At 40.9% G+C, this 7,168-nt stretch overlaps 1 long non-coding RNA gene across 2 annotated transcripts; it reads left to right on the top strand.

Annotated features, from left to right (window-relative positions):
- The first annotated feature begins 249 nt into the window (after nucleotides 1-249).
- On the top strand, nucleotides 250-5,299 carry LOC146200858 (uncharacterized). 2 transcript variants are annotated; one of them, XR_014705274.1, is made up of 3 exons: nucleotides 250-385; nucleotides 1,751-1,799; nucleotides 4,951-5,299. It is a non-coding gene; the product is annotated as an uncharacterized LOC146200858 (long non-coding RNA). The 2 variants fall into 2 exon arrangements; XR_014705275.1 differs by lacking the exon at nucleotides 250-385 and adding an exon at nucleotides 1,589-1,617.
- The last annotated feature ends 1,869 nt before the right edge of the window (nucleotides 5,300-7,168 follow it).

The following is a 7,168-nucleotide window of genomic DNA, read 5'->3' as shown; positions in this document are numbered from 1 at the left end:
AAGAAAGATCGCCTAAACTGGCTTCCGAAACCGAAACTTCGTATAGGAGGCGACAGTTAAAAAAGCCACAAAAGCCATTGATAGGTCAATCCGAACCAATCCGAAGTCATCAGTGGCGGAGAGGTGCGATGTCATCATGCTGCCTTTGTTGTCGTGCGGTGCGATTGTGGACGCTGTTTCCTTGCGTTGTGCTGCTTATTTGTGCTGTGGTTCTTTGAATGGGCTGCAGAATTGATGTGTTGTGACATGTGCACTTCGATAGGTGTTCTGAATTACGTAAAGTAGTGGTAAATAGATTCACTGTCATACACCGCTTGCACCGTACCGTGGCAACGCCGGCTTCAACACGGAAGAAGGAAATCGACTGGCGTGATTGCTTGAAAATGTCAGTACGCTGCTTGAAATTATTGTTTGTTTAATGTTGCTATTGGATGAGGTACGCGCTCTTAATATTGTTGCGTGTGGTCTCAAAATCTCTTCGTAATACAACTCTTCGGATGCTGTCGCTTTTCATGTGCAAGTTAGACCCTACCGCGAAAAAGTTATGTTATGGCGTATATCTCGTGATATAATCTTGGCGGGTGTGTATTGGATGTGTTAGCGGTGAATTATTGCGCCGGGAATTCCCGCCTTGGCTGCGGCGGTGTGAACCTTGAACCACACGTCAGCGTCCCGTCCCGTGAGTGCGCCTGGGAACATGTAAACCGACAACCCCCCACCTGCAGCGTGCCTTCGACGTGGCGGCGCCGGGCCGTCCGTGTTTGCCTTATTTCGGGTTTGGTGTTTTTTTTTTTTCCTTTTTGAATGGGCCTAGTGCGCAGCGAATAAAGGCTGAATCGCATGCACGCGAAAACTCACGCGAACGCGAACGCGACGGCGGCACGCGTCGCGCGAAGCCTTCGCGCGAACAGAAATGCATGTGTCGCTTGGCTCGTCGCTCGGATCTGCCGAAATAGAAAATTTCGCTCGTTCGCCCGGAAGTAACCGTACGTCACTGCCGCTCATTTCGCATGCTTTCTTTATTTTGTCGGGTTGCATTGTGATTGTGCATTACCGCGTAAACATTTCGCTTTGTACGAACAATGGTGGATAGCCAAGGATTCAAAGAACGTCTAATCGCAACCGAAACAGTAGAAACAAGGGGTCACGTGACTATTCGTGCCGATTACAGTGCAAGTTCACACACATTCGATACGGTTTGCTGTAAATACATTTTACTTTGCCATGTTGTCGCAAAATAACGTCAATTCTTGCAATCGTTATGACTCTTGTTAGATTTGGCAATAGTTTTGCGGTGTACTAAGCCACTAAGCCAGCCAAATGCCAGCGTTGTCGTCGTTTCGCGCTGTCGCGTGCATGCGTCTTCCCCAGTAGGCGACGGAGCGAACCATGATCGCTTACGCCGCGCCGCCTTGTCGCTTCGCTCACTTTTTCGCTCACATGCGTTTCCCGCTTAAAGCGTCCATGTTTTGGTGTGAGAGTGCGCGATCACTGTACTCAGAGCAGCAGTGCGTCGTCAATGGGAGCGGGCCCTAGAAGAAAGGCGAAGTAATGCGCAGTGCTGCGTCAACTGGAGCTGACGCTCTACGAAGAAAATGTGCGAAAGTGCGAGAGAAAGTATGAAACTTTAATCAAGTTATCTTTGTTATTGTCTTATTCTTTATTCGTTTTTTTTTTTGTAACTTGTAATGTGCGTTGAGTGTTTCCTTTTCCATATCCCCCCCCCCCCCCCCCTTTGTTTTTCTAACAGATTTGATCAGTACCCCAAACGAGCTGTGACCTGTGTGATCCTTTTCGAGGTAAGTGAGTGAACGAATAAGCTTTTATTTTGTCATTTATTCATCTCTTAGTATAACCATTGTGGGTCTCAACATTTAGATGAGTATTTTCTTAGTCTGTTTTAAACTCGCCTTTTTTTTCTAACAGGTGGGTGCATTAATGCGATGAGTAGAAACAGCGCGCAAAAAGCAGGTGTTGCGCATGTTTCACATTGGTCGCTGCATTTAGTTTTGGTGCTTGTGTGAAAGTACAAAAAAATATTCCTCTCTGTAAAACATGGTCGGCTGACGCCAAGGTACAAACTCGTGTACTACTCAGCCGTTAGGTGTTTAGCAGTAGATGGCGATTCGAAAGAATTATTTGAGTGACCACACGTAGTCAAATGTGCATTACAAGAGTGATTGCTTTCATTACTAAATAAGACTTTTGTATTTTTTATGAATTGTGCGTATCTTAGTGTTAAAATGGTGAGAATTGGGCCTAGTTGGTTATTCATAATTGGTTTCACCGCGCTAACACATTGAACGACAGAAAAGACAAACACCACAGTGTTGTTCACATCACAGGTGGGCAGTTAGCAGTAATGGGCAGTTGCATTCGTTGATACTTTGTGTCGTGGCTTTTGATGGAAGCTTTAAAATGCTGCAGTAGTAAATAATTTCAAACCAGAAATGAAAAAGTCATTTCGCTTCCTTAATGTCTTTCCTGTTCGCTGCGCTTGCAGCTAGTTTGATCTTAGAGGCCTTTATTTGCGCAGTTTTTTGGTTGCCTTAATATTGTACACACATAACTGAATACACCAGCAGTGAAATTAGTTTCGTGCTATTGCTAGTATTTCAGAAGGAGAAGTGTGACTGACATCTTGGGATAAGCAGCTTTTCGGTGCATGCACTTTTTTTGCAACTTTAAAATCAATTTGGATTGAGGTATGCAGGCACTGATCAATCAGTATATTTTATGTGCTTGAGCAAAAGGGAGAGAGTGTAGAATGTCAGGCATATTTCTGATACTGTGAGAAAGTCACCACTTAGAAAAAAAAATTCAGATGTCCACAAGTGTGAAACAAGGCCATTTTAATTTTTTTTTTCACTGTGACTGTAAGGCGCACCTGTGCAGAATGCATAACCACTTGATAGCGAAATGTTTGCGAATATCTTTTTTTTGCATATACAGAATGCAGCACATTAAACACTGTCCTAAATTCGATGCATTTCAACATAGTAGTCTTATTCAGGAATTAAAGGAAAGAACCTCAGTCCTAATTTTTCTTAAAATTAACGATCAAGTTTCTAAAAGATGAGAAAGAATGTGAGAAAACATGTTGCATTGTATTGTTTCCAGTAAGGTTATCAAAGCTGAAACTTTTTTTTTCTTTTTTCCGAGCATTGGGAGAAGGGCGTAAAGTGAAGGCACAAAATCAACATACAAGACTCCCCGCTCTTCAGAATATTACCTATATGCTAACCCTGCTACCTTTAACATAAAGAGAAAGCATACATGATTATGCTATTGTAAGCCAAGGCTGATCTGTGACAAACGCAGGCTGTGGCGGTGCCACTATCCATGGGTGTGGATAGCCGCTCGTGGCACCACCCTTAGATATCCAGTTGTAAAGGGCAGTTTTCAGTATATATATATATATATATATATATATATATATATATATATATATATATATATATATATATATATATATATATATATATATATATATATATATATATATATTTTTTTTTCCACAGTGCATCAATGATGACTTTCGCATACCCAGATTGTTTCTTTGTCTTTCCCCTGTGGGCATACTTGATTTACTTTCCTTTTGTAACAGGCATTTCTCATGAAATACATGTTGGGGATCTTTTTGCTCCCATTAGTTAAATTTATTTATTTCTTCGTAGAGCAGGCATTTCCACACTATTTCTTAATTTCCTGTTCAGTTTTGCCCATTAGAAGTACTACAAGATAAGGAAATCAGGTTGCCTTGTTTAAGAAATTTGAACAAAATGTAGATGTGTGAAATAAATGGGACAAACAAGTTCCTGTTGGAGTTATTTAAAAATACTGGCTTTGAAATGACATCTTACACAACCTTTTTTTTTTTGCTCTAGAATGCACCTAGTTATGATAAATGAAGAAAATTGCCATATATGTGCCATAGTTGCAGTCTGAGACTTGGAAATTTCAAACCAATAGTTTACGTGCATTCCTATGGGCGTCACTTCACGCCCTGCACCCACAAATGGCTATACCGCTACATCCTGCTTATGTAACAAACCAGCAATTGTTTATAATAATGTAACACATATCCTGCCTCTTCACAGTGCAGGTCTCAGCCTTAACATAAACCTAAAATTTTAGAGATGGGCATTGTTTGCTAATTTTGCACCTTTATTCAAAGAGTTGTGACGATGCTTGATAAGCCGTATGTTTCATTTTTGATAACATTGTTCGAAGCAGAATAATGCAATGCGTTTACTTAGACTCTTTATTCATCTCCTCCAGGAGACTAGTTCCTGAAACTTAATACAATTTATGGAGGAATTTACGGAGCGATGGGGTAATTTTTCTTTTGAGTTTTGAAGCAACCTTCTCTGTTCGAACATGCCATAATTGGGAAAATGTTTCATGTGCTTTAATTTTATGCATAACAGAAACATTCATACACATTTAGAGCACCAATTGTCTTACCCATTTTCTAATCTTAAGGTAGGTGTGCCTCACATTCATGGAGTAAAAAAAAATATTAAAAATAGCCTCATTTGAGACTTGTGGGATGTTAGAAATTTTTTCTAGAAACCAGGCTTCGAAGTTTGCCTATCATCCATATTGTGAAGTGCTTATGCCACCTCCCATTCTAAACCTTCGAAGGCAAGGTAAAGCCTTAACTGCCTTTCATGACCTTTTCATCTTTAGGGAAACTGTAAAGTCTCTCCTATACGAGCGAGAAGTAAACCATGCCGGCTGGTTACTTTTGGCAAACACCGTACATTGTATTGAGGCTGAAGTCTAGCATTTTTTTTTATCATGATGTGAGCAGTCTTGTTAAAGTTGCCTGCCCAGAATCCTCTTGATTGATCGTAGGTACTGAATTTATAACTGTCTGTTTTCATTACTGGGAAAGGAACTGTGTGCTTGGTCTCACTTGATTTTTTCCCCTCTTTATATATGCAGTTACCTGAGCACTTCAGACTGGCCAATGCCTGGAACCTACCTGCTGCTCACCTGCACACCACAGCACAAATGAGGGACGCACTAAATCATCTACCAGCAAGCACACTGCAGTGCCCTTCTGCAAGCCATCACACGTTCAGGGATGCACGATTAAGGTCATACCCTAAACACTGCTAACGATGCTAGTATGAATGGACAGCTGCCTTGGTCTGTCTGCATTATTTCTTTTAATAATGGAGTAGGCAGTGAAAAAAAAATCATTCTGAAGCAAATCTATTTATATTGTGGTGGTTAGCAAAAACAAAACCTCATTTCATATGTGATGCATCTGAACATTATGTTTTTGTGTTGGTTGTAAATGTCACAGCATGTTTATCTCACCAACTATTAACTGCGTGAATTTGAAATGTACTGGTACCTGGAAAATACTGCAGACCATGCCTCTTGTATTTGAAATTATCCCATGAGTTTTGTAGGGAAGATGTGATAGTTACTTGGCTCCATACTTGAATGCTTCAGTGACGTGCTGAAGTATGTGCAAGGTATCCCCTAAGAGTCATTAGGTGAAATGTAACAAATGGTTTATCACTGAGTTGTGGTTTGTATCATTATAGATCCGACTGCGCATTTGACATTTTGGTTTCCACAATATTTAATTTATTTTTCTTCTAGCAGTGTTGTGCTTTTCCTTGTAACATTTAGCTTTATTCAGCCGGTCTCCACAACAGCCTTTCAGGTCTGCACTAATGCTAGCCAGATTTTGATGGTCTGTTAGATTTCTGGAAGTAAGCTTCACATCCTAAATTTTAGGAGGACACCCAACTCGGCAATATCTGGGCACAGATATGATGTTAGCTATTTGTTGACACTGCAATCGAGCAAAACATCAGCAATAACAGTTGATTGATGCTTGTGGTCACCTGTGTAGGATTAGAAAATGACAAATGTATAGTCGACTATATGCCTGCACTTTTTTCCTCTACACTGACCATTACATACATGAAAACAATCTGGAAGAAGGCATACAATTCTTATAAAAGGCCTTTTATTTATCCCACTCGAGTTATAGGCAAAACCGTTTTCTAATCAACACTGTTCAGTCCACACCAGTCAATATAATATACACCAAGGTGTCGCAAGGTATCAAGCTTTTAAAAGACAGTGTCCTAGAAGTGATAAGACTGGGCGTGTTGGTTAGACATTGTAAATCAAAGAGCATAGCGCGGGAACAGAAACGGAGACGACGACAAGACAGAACAAGCACTAGCTTTCAACTGAGGGTTTATTGTAGAAATGATCACATATATATACACTTCGGGATCGGCAATGAATGAGAAAACAAACCATTACTATCATACAGCCACATGCTAAGCCAAGAATTCAAGCTCTTCTTATGGCAGTGCAACAGACGCCTTGCTGACATATTTATCCCCTCTACGAGCTATCTCCAGTGCTTCTGTTATCTCCCTTGTCGGCTCGTTACGATCTCGATACATGATGATTGTCTTTTCAAACGGGATGACAAGGTGGTTCCGCATCACATCTTCTGCAGTGTGCAGCGAGATGGCAGTCTGTAGCAATGCTGCCAACTTTTTATTGGGCTCCAGAAGACGCACGTTTAAACATCAGCCAGTCTTACCAACGTAGTGCCTTCCACATGAAAGTGGAATTTTATAAACAACCCCCCTCCTGCAGGACACGTAAGGGTATCTTTGTTTAATCGGACACCCAGCCTGCAGCGGTTGCATAGGACAGGTTTTTCTGCACAAACTCAAAAGCTTTTTTTGGTGCAGTAAACAGGACATTTACGCCAGAACATTGCCCCACATTCCTTAAGTTATGAGAAACCTTAGGCAGGTAGGGAATGACAACTACTTTTTCTTTATTCCTTCTTTCCTCCTTTTCTTCTCATCTGCTCGCTGTTCGTCACTCATGCGTGCCGCAAATTTCTTTCTGCGAAGCAGGCTTTCAGCAACGGAAACCATAACATGTTTAGGTTATGACCTCCATGGTGTATTTTCGATGACTACATGAGTTCCATTTCTTGATGGCAGGTTTGACAAAGTGTAGTTTGTTGTTCATTTAAATATTCCAAACATCCTGCCATTTTACTCTCGAATTTCTTTGTACAAGCTTCTTGGTATCTTCATGCAATATATTCACCCTATGCAATTTAGCACTGCTGCAAGGTAACCTGGTTATTTCTTTTTATCACCTT

This window comes from Amblyomma maculatum, chromosome 2 (genome assembly GCF_055883805.1).
Source record: "Amblyomma maculatum isolate TAMU_Amacu chromosome 2, ASM5588380v1, whole genome shotgun sequence".
NCBI classification, from domain to species: Eukaryota; Metazoa; Arthropoda; class Arachnida; order Ixodida; family Ixodidae; genus Amblyomma; species Amblyomma maculatum.
Note: the sequence above shows the minus strand (reverse complement) of the source record. Positions and strands in the feature narration are given on the sequence as shown.